Below are 12,278 nucleotides of genomic sequence, written 5' to 3'. Positions count from 1 at the left end.
AAGTGGTTTTATCCTTACTGCCATCACAACTGAAACTCCACAGTGCTTATTTGATTGTAATTATACACATTTTGGTCTTAATTCACTCCACAGTGCACTCGAACCACATTGCTGTTCGTGTTTCCTAAGCACTCACTCCGTAAACAAAGTTACGAGCAGCAGACGACAACACTGATTATGAGATGCAAAGCTTTATTCCCTTAATTGTTTACTTTACTCAATATTTAGTTTAACTCTACTTCAAAATGTTTATTTAATTCATGTCCATTATCCCTTTTTTGCAACCAAATTAACCCCCAAAAACAAAAATTACAAATGTTTCGGATGTATACTTACGAGCAGACGACGTGAGGAAAAATGGCTCGTCGTTGCCAATCTAGTGGAGCGTCACACATACGCCGATGCATTTACAAACTGTTTCGATGAATTCTAGTTGTCATAGTAATGCAGTAATGATAAAATTGCTCTAATATGTTTATATACTACAAATAGATACGCTAATTTCACTTATTTCCCCGGTTTTGTGTAAGTCTTATACCTAGTTTGGAGGGTAAACACATACCAATTGACAACACTGATAAACAATTGAAGAGCGCAAAACGCCGCAAAGAATGCCGTAGTCCCCTTGAATAAGTACGAATAAGTGCTGGTAAGAGGTGGGTTTACGATTGTTGTGATGAAAGTGCCCCAGCGTCTATGGGTACAAGTGGTGTGCAGATTTAGCACATGAAATGGGAAGTTTGTTGACACAAGCGACTCCGTAAACATCAAGATAGCGTCAATCTTCGAAACATTTTTAGTTGTAAGTAAAAATTTCTAAAGCGTTTTGGTGAGATTTCCACTGCCGTAGCCACCCTTTTCAGTACCCTCTGTTTAAATCTTAAAATTTGTCCTTAATTTCTAACTTTGGAGAAAATACTTACTTCGAAAGGAGAGTAGAGGTCTTTAGCTCCGTTTTTCACCAACAAGAAGTCGCGACTGATGCCCATCTCCGGTGTCAGGACGCGTTATAATGTACTTTTTCGTAGGGTGGCTAGCGTTGATTGTAGGTGGCCTGCTTGGCCTGCTGTGATATTTTACCCTATTGTAATTTAGGAGAAAACACTTACCTGCTAATAGTAGTACTTCGAGAGGAGCATTTAGGTCTCTGTGTGCTGCCTGGATGGGTCACAACTCTTGACTGATGCTTAGTAGTATGGCAATGAATAGGTACTATAGCCTAAAGTACCTTTTTGGGGAGGGTGGCTGCATTCTGGGATCAGTGGCTGCTATGTCGCTGCTCGGTCATTTACCCTAAATGTAAAGGAGACTGCCACATTAATATGCTATATCGGTATTTAATGTAATTTTTCTACGTAATGCAGTACAGGTGAAATAGCTATACTACTGAGAGATTTATAGAAATTCTAGGGTAAATGACTGAGTGGCGACATAGCACCCATCTCTCGTGGAACACGGCCACTTCCCGGAAAAGCGGTCAAATTATGACATTATTTTGTAATTTAGGAGAAAGCACTTACTTCAAGAGGAGCATAGAGGTCTCAGTGTGCTGCCTGGATGGGCCACAATTCTTGACTGATGCTCAAGACAGTGAATTAGCTAGGTACTCTTTTGGGAAGGTGACCACATTCTGGGATCGGTGGTCGCTATGTTGTCCCTCAGTCAGTTACCCTAATGAGAAATTCTCAGTCTTTTATCCAGCTACCCTAGCATCCTGCAGAGCTTCCACCTTAGCTATTTGATACCAGCTAGGTAACTGAAGCCAATGTAGACAGGTTGCATGGTCTAGTCTAGGCTACCCACTAACTGAGGGAGGCATTTCAGAAGGAATGCAACCTAACATGGCCCTTCCATTCACATAGTATTTATTTAATCTCACATTTAATAGGTATAACATAATCTGATCTATGGCATTAGATGTATATATCCTATTTGACCATGGTTGACCCAACTGACAATTGATGATGACATAGTAACAGGCTTTAACGGTAGGTATAGTACTTATGTTTGGCCTTCTGTAACAATGTACGACAACTGAAGTAGTTTGCAGCATGACAGGATCAGGCTCTAACACTATCTCTGAAGGGAGGCTTAGTCCATTGTTTCTAGTGTATATTGTTACTTGGGGGACTGGGTGTTCGGGGGGGGGAACAAGACCTCCCTGGCTAGGTCAGGGCGGGTGCACAGTGCCCTAAGTAAGTTCAGGAAGTTAAGGTATGGTTAGGTCAGGACATGACATTCTAGAAAAGGTTAGGTTTGTTTGTTCCAACACGTAATACAAACCATTGGTCCTTTACATATGGAATCTACTTACAGCGACAGCTGGACCAGTCGTAAGCTTTCGAACAAGGTAGTTCGGTAGTAACTGTTTGTACAATGGTCGGGTGTCCTGCCCGACTGGAGGTAAACATTCCACTTTGCTTTCGGCCGCCGTTGGAGACAGACATGTTTTTCACCACTGCCTGTCATCGTCGTATGCTTTTCAACCTTCAATTACGACGTGCTTTTGTGAATACTCTATTTCTGTAGTACTAGGAGTGTGTTTGTAAGTACTTTTACTTCCTTTTTTCATTGTTTTTGTGATCTTGTGGTGAGTGACCATGGAAAGCCACGAGACGGAGAGCCCCCCCCCCCAACCAAGCCAGCCGGAGACCATGCCCTGGTGTGGAGGGCCGTAAGTGTGGGGCCTTCAGGTCCTTACAGAATGTTGACCCTCATGCTTTATATACCCGGTGCCGAGGGCGAGAATGCTTTCGGACCCACACTTGTAATGTATGTGTGTTGTGGTTGGAGGAGCAGTGGGGGCGCTACGAGGGGAGGAAGAAAGCACGTAAACCAGCCAAGGTGTCATCGGAAAGCTCTCCAGCGACACCTTTGGTTACGGACACGTCTTCTTCTTTCCTCCCTCCTAGCCAGCTCCCTCGTATGGCTCCTTGCCCTTCGGGCGACGTGTCTTGTTCCGCCTCTTTGCTTGACCTGTCGAGCACAGAGGAGGGGGCGCGGTACCCCAACCTTCAGTTGTACTCGGGGTCTTCTGTCCACTCGGGGTGGGAACTACTCTCCCCCCCCCACTAACCCGACTCATGCCTCTCAGGTGTGACTGCTGCTGCAGGTGGAGACCTTGAGCAGGTCTGGTGCTCGCTGGGCCTTTCGGGCACCCCAGCATTCAGGGGCTGCTGTACCACCTGGCCGCTCCGGTGACACATGGCCCTGTAACGTCTACAATGATGACCATATCGACGCCTGGGTATGCTGCGCCTCCTCAGTTGGTATAAACGCAGCATGTGACGACAGTGACTCCATCAGCCGCCGTGCAGGCCCCGCTGTCGTTCGCGCTGCGAGAGGAGCCAGCCACACTGCCCAGTTTTGCAGTCCTCGCCCCAGCCCCTGACTTCAAGTGCCCGAAGAGCTCACCACTCGACCGACCACCAGTACTAATTCGTGTCGTCGCTGGTCCAGTTCCAGATCCTGCTGTCTGTTCCTGCCCGTGGTGTTGCTGCTTCCACCGCAGGTTTCTCCGGACAGGTGCAGCTGGGCCGTGTTGCTTCGGCAACTGCCCCAGCTCCATCCTGGACGAAGAAGAGGTCCAGGAAGAAGAGGAAGGTGTCGTCGTCTTCTTCGTTGTCATCTTCTTCGTCACCGTCTGCTGTCACCTCTTCCCCTTTGACTTCCAAGGCCCCACAGCCGAGAAAGAAGAAGGTGGCCTCCTCCCCCCTAAGAAGTCTCGCTCAGACACTTCTAAGGGTCTGCCCCACTCCGGTGGGGCAGTTGGTACTTCCTCTGGTCCTCCTGTTCCTTCGGGAACGGGGCCCGTCTCTCCTTCCGCAAGGAAGAAGAAGACGGGGACTGGAGGGGTATCGGTTACCGCTGGTACCTCTTCTCCTGGTGCCAGAGGCTCTGCCTCTGCACCGGGAACCATCTCAGCCGCTCGCTCGTGAGCGGTATCGAGTATACGGCCAGGGTCCAGACTGCTGAGCCTGCTCACCGGCAGTACCCAGGCACGGAGAGGAAGACTCCCGCCAGACCGGCGATCCCCCGGTTCCTAGGGTTGACGTGACGGTCCCATTGGATCGTCCATGGGCTGAGGCTAGGAAGAGGTCCCCTTGGTCACCAGGCCCAGTCTCGGCTGGGCCAGGTACCGTGACGTGTCGAGAGGATGGTGCATGCTCCCACCGCGCCAGTGGACTCTACCGGTCTCCCGACTGTCGCTCCCACTGGGAGTAGCAAGGCGATTAGGAGTGACCGTGAGGAGTGCGCTTCTCACGGTCCCGACATGAGGGCCTACGAGCCTGGCACGGTCTTGGGACCGAGCAGGTTGTACGTCCAAGTGGTTGGAGGAGACCACGAGGGATCTGACGTGGTTCCTCCTGGGGAAGGAGGAGGATCTCGGGAGGTGTTCTCCCTAGATGGATTTGACGGTCCATCTCCTCGGGGAAGGATCGGTGCTCCCTCCCTCCGAGCCTCCATTGAGGCTGGAGTCATTCTGGTGGCCTTAGAAGGGTCTGTCCCTGTCCTCCTTGGCCGACAGTGTGCTGGGCCAAGTGAACTCTCTCGTCTCCGGACAGGAGGGATTGCTTAGGTCCGGCAGGTCGACCAAGCTACTTCCCCCTCCTCTACCACGACAGCGGCATTTCTACGTGCAACGGAGGACCCGCTGCCCCCCAAGCACGTTAACCCGGAGATAGCTAGGCTAACTCTGGGTGTGCCTCTCCATCACCTGCTGTCCAAGAATGTCTGGTTCTCCCAGCAAGAGGCACAGGCCTTGGAAGCAACTGCCATGGCAGCATTCCAAGCAGTCTCCTGGCTGGATGTGTGGTCCCTCACAATGTCCAGAGTCGCAGCCTCCTTGGGACACGTCATTCCCAAAGGGGACCCGGTGTTTGGGAGACTGTCAGTCTGGAGGCAGGGCCATTTCCTACCTCGCCCACCAGACGGCCAACCTGTGGGCCAACCTGGTACTGAGACGTTGGGACGCAGTCCTCGCTCGAGTGACCAGGTCGGCAGGGCATGAGGCAGCGCTGGGTCTTAGAAACAGACCGTCGCTGGGTTCCTCCTTTCTTCCCTAGAGAGATGATGGACACTGTGGTGGAACAGCGGCGCACTGAAGACAGTGACCGCCTAGTACACCAGGCAGTCTTGAAGGCTTCTGGGTAGTCTTGAGTCACTGCGGCCAAGCCTCGTAGCTTGGCTAGCTCTTCCTCTGCGGTCAAGACGTCTTCCTTGTCAAGGCCGAGAGGAAAGACCCAGCCTTTGACTTGTTCTGTAAGGAACGAGCATCAGCCCTCCTCCCGAGGAGGATCCGTGAAGAGGAAGTCGAAGAAGGGGAAACGCTAGGCGTTCCCCCTCACCTACTGCCGGAAGTGGGGGGTTGCTGGCGAGGCATTGGGCAACTTGGCAGCGCTACGGAGCAGAGACATGGATAGTGGATGCCCTTCGGGAGGGATATCTACTACCCTTCGAGTCGCGGCCACTTCTCACTTCACACCCGGTCCATCTATAGACATATGTTCCCGGTTCTGCCAGGGACGTAGCACTTCGGCAAGAAGTGGTGGCCATGCCAAGCAAGCGAGCTATGGAGATCGTCCAAGATCAGTCGCCGGGCTTCTACAGCCGACTTTTCCTGGTGGAGAAGTCATTGGGGGGCTGGCGCCTGGTGATAGATCTCTCTCCCTTCAACCTATTTGTTTGCCAGACTCGGTTCACGATGGAAACCGCACGCTCCGTGCTCGATTCCATCAGGGAGAACGACTTCATTCTTTTGGTGGACCTGAAGGATGCGTATTTCCAAATACCCATCCACCAGTCCTCCAGGAAGTACCTCCGCCTCATCCTCGACGGACGGTGTACCAATTCAGGGCACTTTGTTTCGGTCTCTCAACCGCCCCACAGGTGTTCATGTGAGTGTTCACACTGGTGTCAGCTTGGGCCCATTCGGTCGGGATACGTCTCTTGAGGTATCTCGATGATTGGCTGGTCCTGGCGAGCTCCCGGTCGCAGTTGCTGCAGGACTGGGATCGACGACTCGGATTCTGCCGTGATCTGGGGGATCGTGGTGAACTTCGAGAAGTCAGATCTCGAGCCCAAGCAGAGGATGAAGTGCCTGGGCATACTGATTGACTCGGTAGCAGGGCGAGTCTTCCCCGCAGACTCGCGGATCAGCAGGTTCAGGGAGGCAGCTAGATGGTTCCTGCCTCGACAGGAACAGTCAGCTCAGCAGTGGCAGGTTGTGATCGGTCACCTGTCATCTCTAGAGAAGTTAGTTCCTCATGGGCGTCTTCACCTGCGGTCTCTTCAGTGGAGGGTAAAGGAGTGTTGGTCACAGGCAAGAGACCCGCCATACCTCCCCGTCCTTCTCATGGAGGAGGTGAGGCAGGACCTAGCCTGGTGGCTGGACGACAGGAATCTCTTAATAGGAGTGCCTCTCCGCACTCCCCCTCTGGAGACGCATCGACCGAGGGTTGGGGCGCACACCTGGGAGAGTTGCTGGTTTCAGGTGTGTGGGACCATCACGACAAGCACTTTCACATCAACGTCCTGGAGCTCTAGGAAGCGTTCCTCACACTCCAAGAGTTCCAGGAATGAATGATGGGACACTTAGTGGTGTTGATGAGCGACAATACCACGGTAGTGGTATACGTCAATAAACGGGGGCCTGGTGTCCTTCCTGTTGCACCAGTTGACGATGCAGGTGCACGAGTGGGCAGTAGCTGTCAGCCAGATACATTCCAGGCAAGAGGAACAGTGGCGAACAAGCTCAGCCGTTGGAATCAGGTGATTGGGACTGAATGTTCTCTTCACCCAGGCATGGTGGAAAGGCTCTTCGACCTGTGGGGGCGTCCAGTCGTGGATCTGTTTCCCACCCAGCACAACAGAAAACTCGAGGTTTTCTTCTCAGTTGTGCCGGACCCATGGGCAGCTGCAGAGGACACGTTTCAACACCCGTGGGACAACCTCCTCGTCTACACCTTTCCCCCTTTCTGCCTGATTCGCAAGGTGATCAGTAGGGTGCTGGTCACCAACAATCTTCGGATGATTCTGGTGGCACCCAAATGGCCTCAGGCCGTTTGGTATCCGGACCTGCTGGCTCTTCCCTCCGAGGCACCGCGAGAGATTCCCCCCTGGCACAACCCCCTGTGCCAACCACACGTGGAATGGTACCACTGAGCAGTTCAGTCCCTGTGTCTTCATGGCTGGTGGTTATCCACCATCTCTTGTGGGTGAGAGGCTTTTCTCACCGAGCAGCAACAGAGATGGCAGGGTACCTCAGACAGTCCTCTGCAGCAGTGTACCAGGGGAAGTTGTCCGTCTTCTGCGGTTGGTGTCGTGGATGGGGTCTCTCTCCACTTAGAGGCGCTCTTCAGCAGGTAGCAGATTTCCTAGTCTTCCTTTGCCGAGAGAAGCTCCTCTCTGTCTCACCCCTGATGAAGAGCTTCGAGAGGTCTTGCCCACCCAGGGAACTCAGGCCCCCCGGGTGGGATGTGACTCTCGTACTTATGAGCTTGACTCGCAGACCTTTCGAGCCGCTCTGTGAGTCGTCAGACAGGGATCTGACCCTCAAGACTGTCTTTCTGCTGGCCCTGGCATTGGCGAAGAGAGTAGGGGAACCTCATGGTCTTTCCTTTGATGTTAAGCACTCGAGGGGATGGGGATCGGTGACGCTCGATTTTGCACCGGACTTCCTAGCGAAGACTCAGAACCCTTTGGTCCCTGACGACCGGTTCGAGTCCTTCATGATCCCCTCCCTGAAAGACTTCACCAACAATGATGCAAATGAGATGCTGCTTTGTCCTGTGAGGGTGCTATAGTGCTATCTGAAGAGAACTCCTTACCTCAGGCCTGAGTGTCGACGCCTCTTCGTTAGCACTGGGGTTACCGAGAAAGAAGTGTCCTAGAACACTATTTCTTTCTGGCTTCATGAGGTAATCTGGGATGCGTACTCTTCAGACAGGAGTGACAACACCAGTACCCTTCGTATGAGAGCCCATGAAGTAAGAGGTATTGGTCCAACCCTTCCATTCCGCAAGAACTTGTCCGTGGCACAGGTAATGAAGGCAGGGGTTTGGGCCAACCAGACCACCTTCACCACCACCTACCTTCTGGATATCGTCCACAGGTCCTTGGACACTTTTTCCTTGGGACCCGTGGTGGCTGCTGAACAAGTTGTGTAGCTTACCCAGCTCCCGTGCCGGACAAGATAGCACCTCATCCTTGTGAGACAGTATGAATGGAAGAGTGAATGAGAGTGTGACTGGCTTCTCTGCTTCCTCTTTTCTTCCTTCTCCCAGTGGGCATAGGTTGGCGGTCGTCACCACGCTGGATAGGATGTTGATGCAGGTAAGCTACATGACTGAGCCCCATTCTATCCCTTTCATTAGGGATGGAAGCGTTTATCCGCCACTTCTCTTACAAGGGGGGGAGTGGACGCATACAAGAGACAAAGCCAACACTTTATATTGGCTCTTGTGTAGGATCTAGCTCTTGCTTGCTATTCATAAGAGGCACGCTTGCCTCCTTCTTATGAATTTTGTCCAGAGGTCTGACCATTGATCCCACAGTGCACACTCTGATCAGTTGGACAGAGGCTAGGATCCCTCCCTCTGCTCTTATGACTAGGGAGGGAACCAAGGCCGGACGAACACCAGTCTGTTCATAAGACTCAGATTCCACCCACCAATAAGTGAGTCTTCCATATGTAAAGGACCGATGGTTTATATTATGTGTTGGAACAAATCACAATTTGTAGTAAATTGCATTTTCATACAATCAACTTACCTGTCAGATATATACATAGCTAAGACTCCGTCGTCCCCGACAGAAATTCAAATTTCGCGCCACTCGCTACAGGTAGGTCAGGTGATCTACCGGCCTGCCCTGGGTGGCAGGACTAGGAACCATCCCCGTTTTCTATCATATTTTCTCTGTCGCCGGTGGTATCAACATTGTTGTTATTACCTCCTGACTTAGATTCATTTTTCAACCTTTGATCATCGTTTTTCGGCTTTTTGGTGACGTATTTGGATCGTGTTTTGGCATTCGCTACAGTGGACTGTTTTTGGAATAACTCTTTTTGGATTTTTTCTCAGTTATGTCTGATTCTAATGTGAGTGTGAGAATGTGTGAATGTAGGCTGCAGGGTGAGGATACCGAAAGCTTCGGTTGATCCTCACACTGTATGCCGTAAATGTAGGGGGTTTCAGTGTTCTGCTATTAATACTTGTAAGGAATGCGAGGGATTGAATGCAGAAGAGTGGAAGACTTTGACTTCTTATTTGAAGAAGTTAGAGAGGGATAGAATTAGACGATTGAAAGGTGTGAGTTCAAGGCCTATTGAGCCTTTCACTGATATTTCTATTCCTACTGATGTAGATTCTCCCTATGTATCTCATTCTCAGAGTGCTTTTTCGGATTCGGCATCGGAAATCGCCAATCTGAAAGCTACAATTAGAGACATGAAGTCCAAGATGGCTGACTTCAAAGGTAAGGCTAGTGAAAGTGAGCATTACAATGAAGTGAGTTGTCTCCCAGTGTTGTGGAGGGGGCGTTTGATCGTCCCTGCGACGCTCCCAGGCCTAGACCTCTTCCAAGCTCACGAGCCCAGAGGAGAAGGAAAGTCGAAAGCCTTAAGGAGGTTGTGGGGAATCCCCAACGGTCAGACGTCCCTTCAGCTAGCTCTGCTTCGTTGCAGGCGGCTCAAGGGCGCTTTAGAAAAAGCGTCCTTCGCGAGTGTTTCTCGTCCTCTCCCTCTCCCTCACCTAAACGAGGGTGGAAGGAATCGAACTTGTCGAGACCGCTGAAGCGTCATATGACGCCTGACATGGATTCTAGTCCAGAACGTTTCTCAGATGACGCTCCGTCTTCTAGCAAGAAAGCGAAGGGGGCGTCAGCGTCACCTGAAGTGTACGCGGAAGTACCCTTTCCTCTTCTCCACCGAGTGATGACGAAAGACGTCATGCACTGGACGTGGAAGAAGCGTCAAGAAAGATCATTATAGCAGTGCAAGAGCAACTGTCATCTCTAGTGGGAGTTTTAGCGCCACGTCGGAAGGACGTGACGCTTCCAATTAAGAAGTTTCTCGTCCTCTCTTGACCTGTTCAACGTCAAGCGTCATACAGACGGGAAACGGCTCCTAAACGTCTTACAGAAGCGTCTAGTGCGAGAGCGAGAACAGGTGCTTACGAGAGTTTGGTGGTTTCGTAACGCCAGAGAGACGTAAGACGTCTGTTAGACGCGAAGCGTCATTGGAAACGGAGCATAGGACATGACGCTCCGTCCAATATTATGACGTCAAGTAGGACGCCTTTGGAGAGCGGAGCGTTTCTTTCCAAGCGCGAAGCGTCATCGAGACGTCAGCAAAAGACGTCATCCATGACGCTTGGTGAACGGGAAGCGTCATGTAAGCATGAAGAGTCTTCTAAAATTCTAGAGAAGCCGAAGCTTATGACGCCTTCCAAGACTTTTAGAGCGGGAAAGAGGAAGGATTATCATTCCCTTAGCCCCTCTCCTGTTAGGAGTTTGTCTCCGCAAGAAGAATGTTCGGAAAGGAGAGCGGAGACGCTTGTAGATCCCGAGTTGGAGGAAAACTCGGATGACGAACATAGTGGAAGAGAGGGTCTGTCTAACTATAAGGTGTTGACTACCCTACTTCTTGAGGAGTACGGAGACGAGTTGACGCCTGCCGCTCCTCCTTCTCCTCGCTCGCTCTTTTCCAGTGCTAAGACGAAGAAGCCTTCGTCTTTTCTAAAAATGAAACCCACCATATCGATGAAGAGAGCATTACATTCCTTAGACTCATGGATGAAGTCTAAGAAAGACTTAGTGAGGACAGTCTTCTGCATGCCTCCAGCAAGATTAGCTGGGAAAAGAGGCATTTGGTATCAGACGGGAGAAAATATGGGTATTGCTCTCCCTTCTACAACCGAAACAGATTTTTCGACTTTGGTTGACGCTTCAAGGCGTCAAAGTCTCAATTCTGTACGGATTTACGTGGGGAATTTCGGAACTGGATCATCTCCTCAAGGGACTCTTTCGTGTATTGGAAGTTTTTAACTTCTTAGATTGGTCCCTTGGGGTGATGTCCAAGAAAGCTCATGATTCGGAAGGAATCGAACCTGAAGCCCTGTTATGCATATTGTCTTGTATTGACAAGGCGGTACAGGATGGATCTTTCTTTGAGATTTCCTCTTTGTTTGGGGCAGGTCTTTTAAAGAAAAGGACTGTATATGGCGCCTTCTTAACAAAGGCAGTCTCTCATGCTCAGAGAGCGGCACTTCTATATGCGCCTCTATCTGACTTTTTGTTCCCTTCTCAGTTAGTAAAGGACATTGCACATTCTTTAACTGAGAAGGCAACTCAGGATCTGCTGACGCAGTCAGCAAGGAAGAAACCTGTTGCTGCATCGGACAAGAAAAGACCCAGTACAACGGTGCAGCCCTTTCGAGGTGGTCCGACCTCCAGACCTTCCACAAGGAGGAAGGCTACAGAGAAGAGAGGTAGATCTGCTTTTCGTCCCTTTAAGAAGGGAAAATGAAGATTCTCTCCTCCAAGCACCAGTAGGTGCCAGGCTCCTGGGATTTGTGGAAGCCTGGACACTGATAAATGCAGAAGCGTCATCTTTGGCGATCTTAAGGAGGGGATATCGTATCCCTTTCCTGAAACACTCCTCCCCTAACGTCAATACCAAGGGAACTATCAGCCAAATACAAGGATCCCTGTGTCTGAGGGATACTCTTCGATCGATGGTGGAACAAATGTGGGACAGAGAGAGCGATAGAATTGGTACGGGATCAACACGGGTCCCCAGGTTTTACAATCGCCTTTTTCTGGTTGCGAAAGCCTCGGGAGGCTGGAGACCAGTACTGGACGTCAGCTCTCTGAACAAATTTGTTCAGAAGGAGAAGTTCTCCATGGAGACTTCTGCTTCAGTCCTAGCGTCATTACGACAAGGAGATTGGATGGTGTCTCTAGATCTCCAGGACGCCTACTTTCACGTCCCGATCCACCCTTCATCGAAGAAGTACCTCCGTTTCATGACGGGGGGAAGGATCTTTCAGTTCAGAGCCTTGTGTTTCGGCCTGTCCACAGCTCCTCAGGTCTCACAAGCCTGATGAAGAATTGTGGCGAGGTTTCTTCACCTCAAAGGAGTGAATGTCTCTATGTATCTAGACGACTGGCTCATCAGGGCCAGATCGGAGAGACAGTGCTTGGAGGACCTAAAGTTAACTCTGGATTTGATCAAAGCGTTGGGATTGCTTGTGAACCTCGAGAAGTCTCAGCTGACC

The 12,278-nt window shown here is 50.9% G+C and overlaps 1 protein-coding gene across 1 annotated transcript in view; it reads left to right on the top strand.

Moving 5' to 3' along the window:
- The first annotated feature begins 498 nt into the window (after window positions 1-498).
- LOC135220773 (protein arginine N-methyltransferase 9-like) overlaps window positions 499-12,278 on the top strand; it is a 140,387-nt gene continuing 128,607 nt past the window's right edge. Inside the window, exon 1 of the mRNA XM_064258242.1 lies at window positions 499-802. The gene's annotated coding sequence lies outside the window, so the exon portion shown is untranslated. The remainder of the gene's footprint in view (window positions 803-12,278) is intronic.

Source organism: Macrobrachium nipponense, chromosome 2 (assembly GCF_015104395.2).
Source record: "Macrobrachium nipponense isolate FS-2020 chromosome 2, ASM1510439v2, whole genome shotgun sequence".
NCBI classification, from domain to species: Eukaryota; Metazoa; Arthropoda; class Malacostraca; order Decapoda; family Palaemonidae; genus Macrobrachium; species Macrobrachium nipponense.
This window is presented reverse-complemented; position numbering and strand designations above follow the sequence as displayed.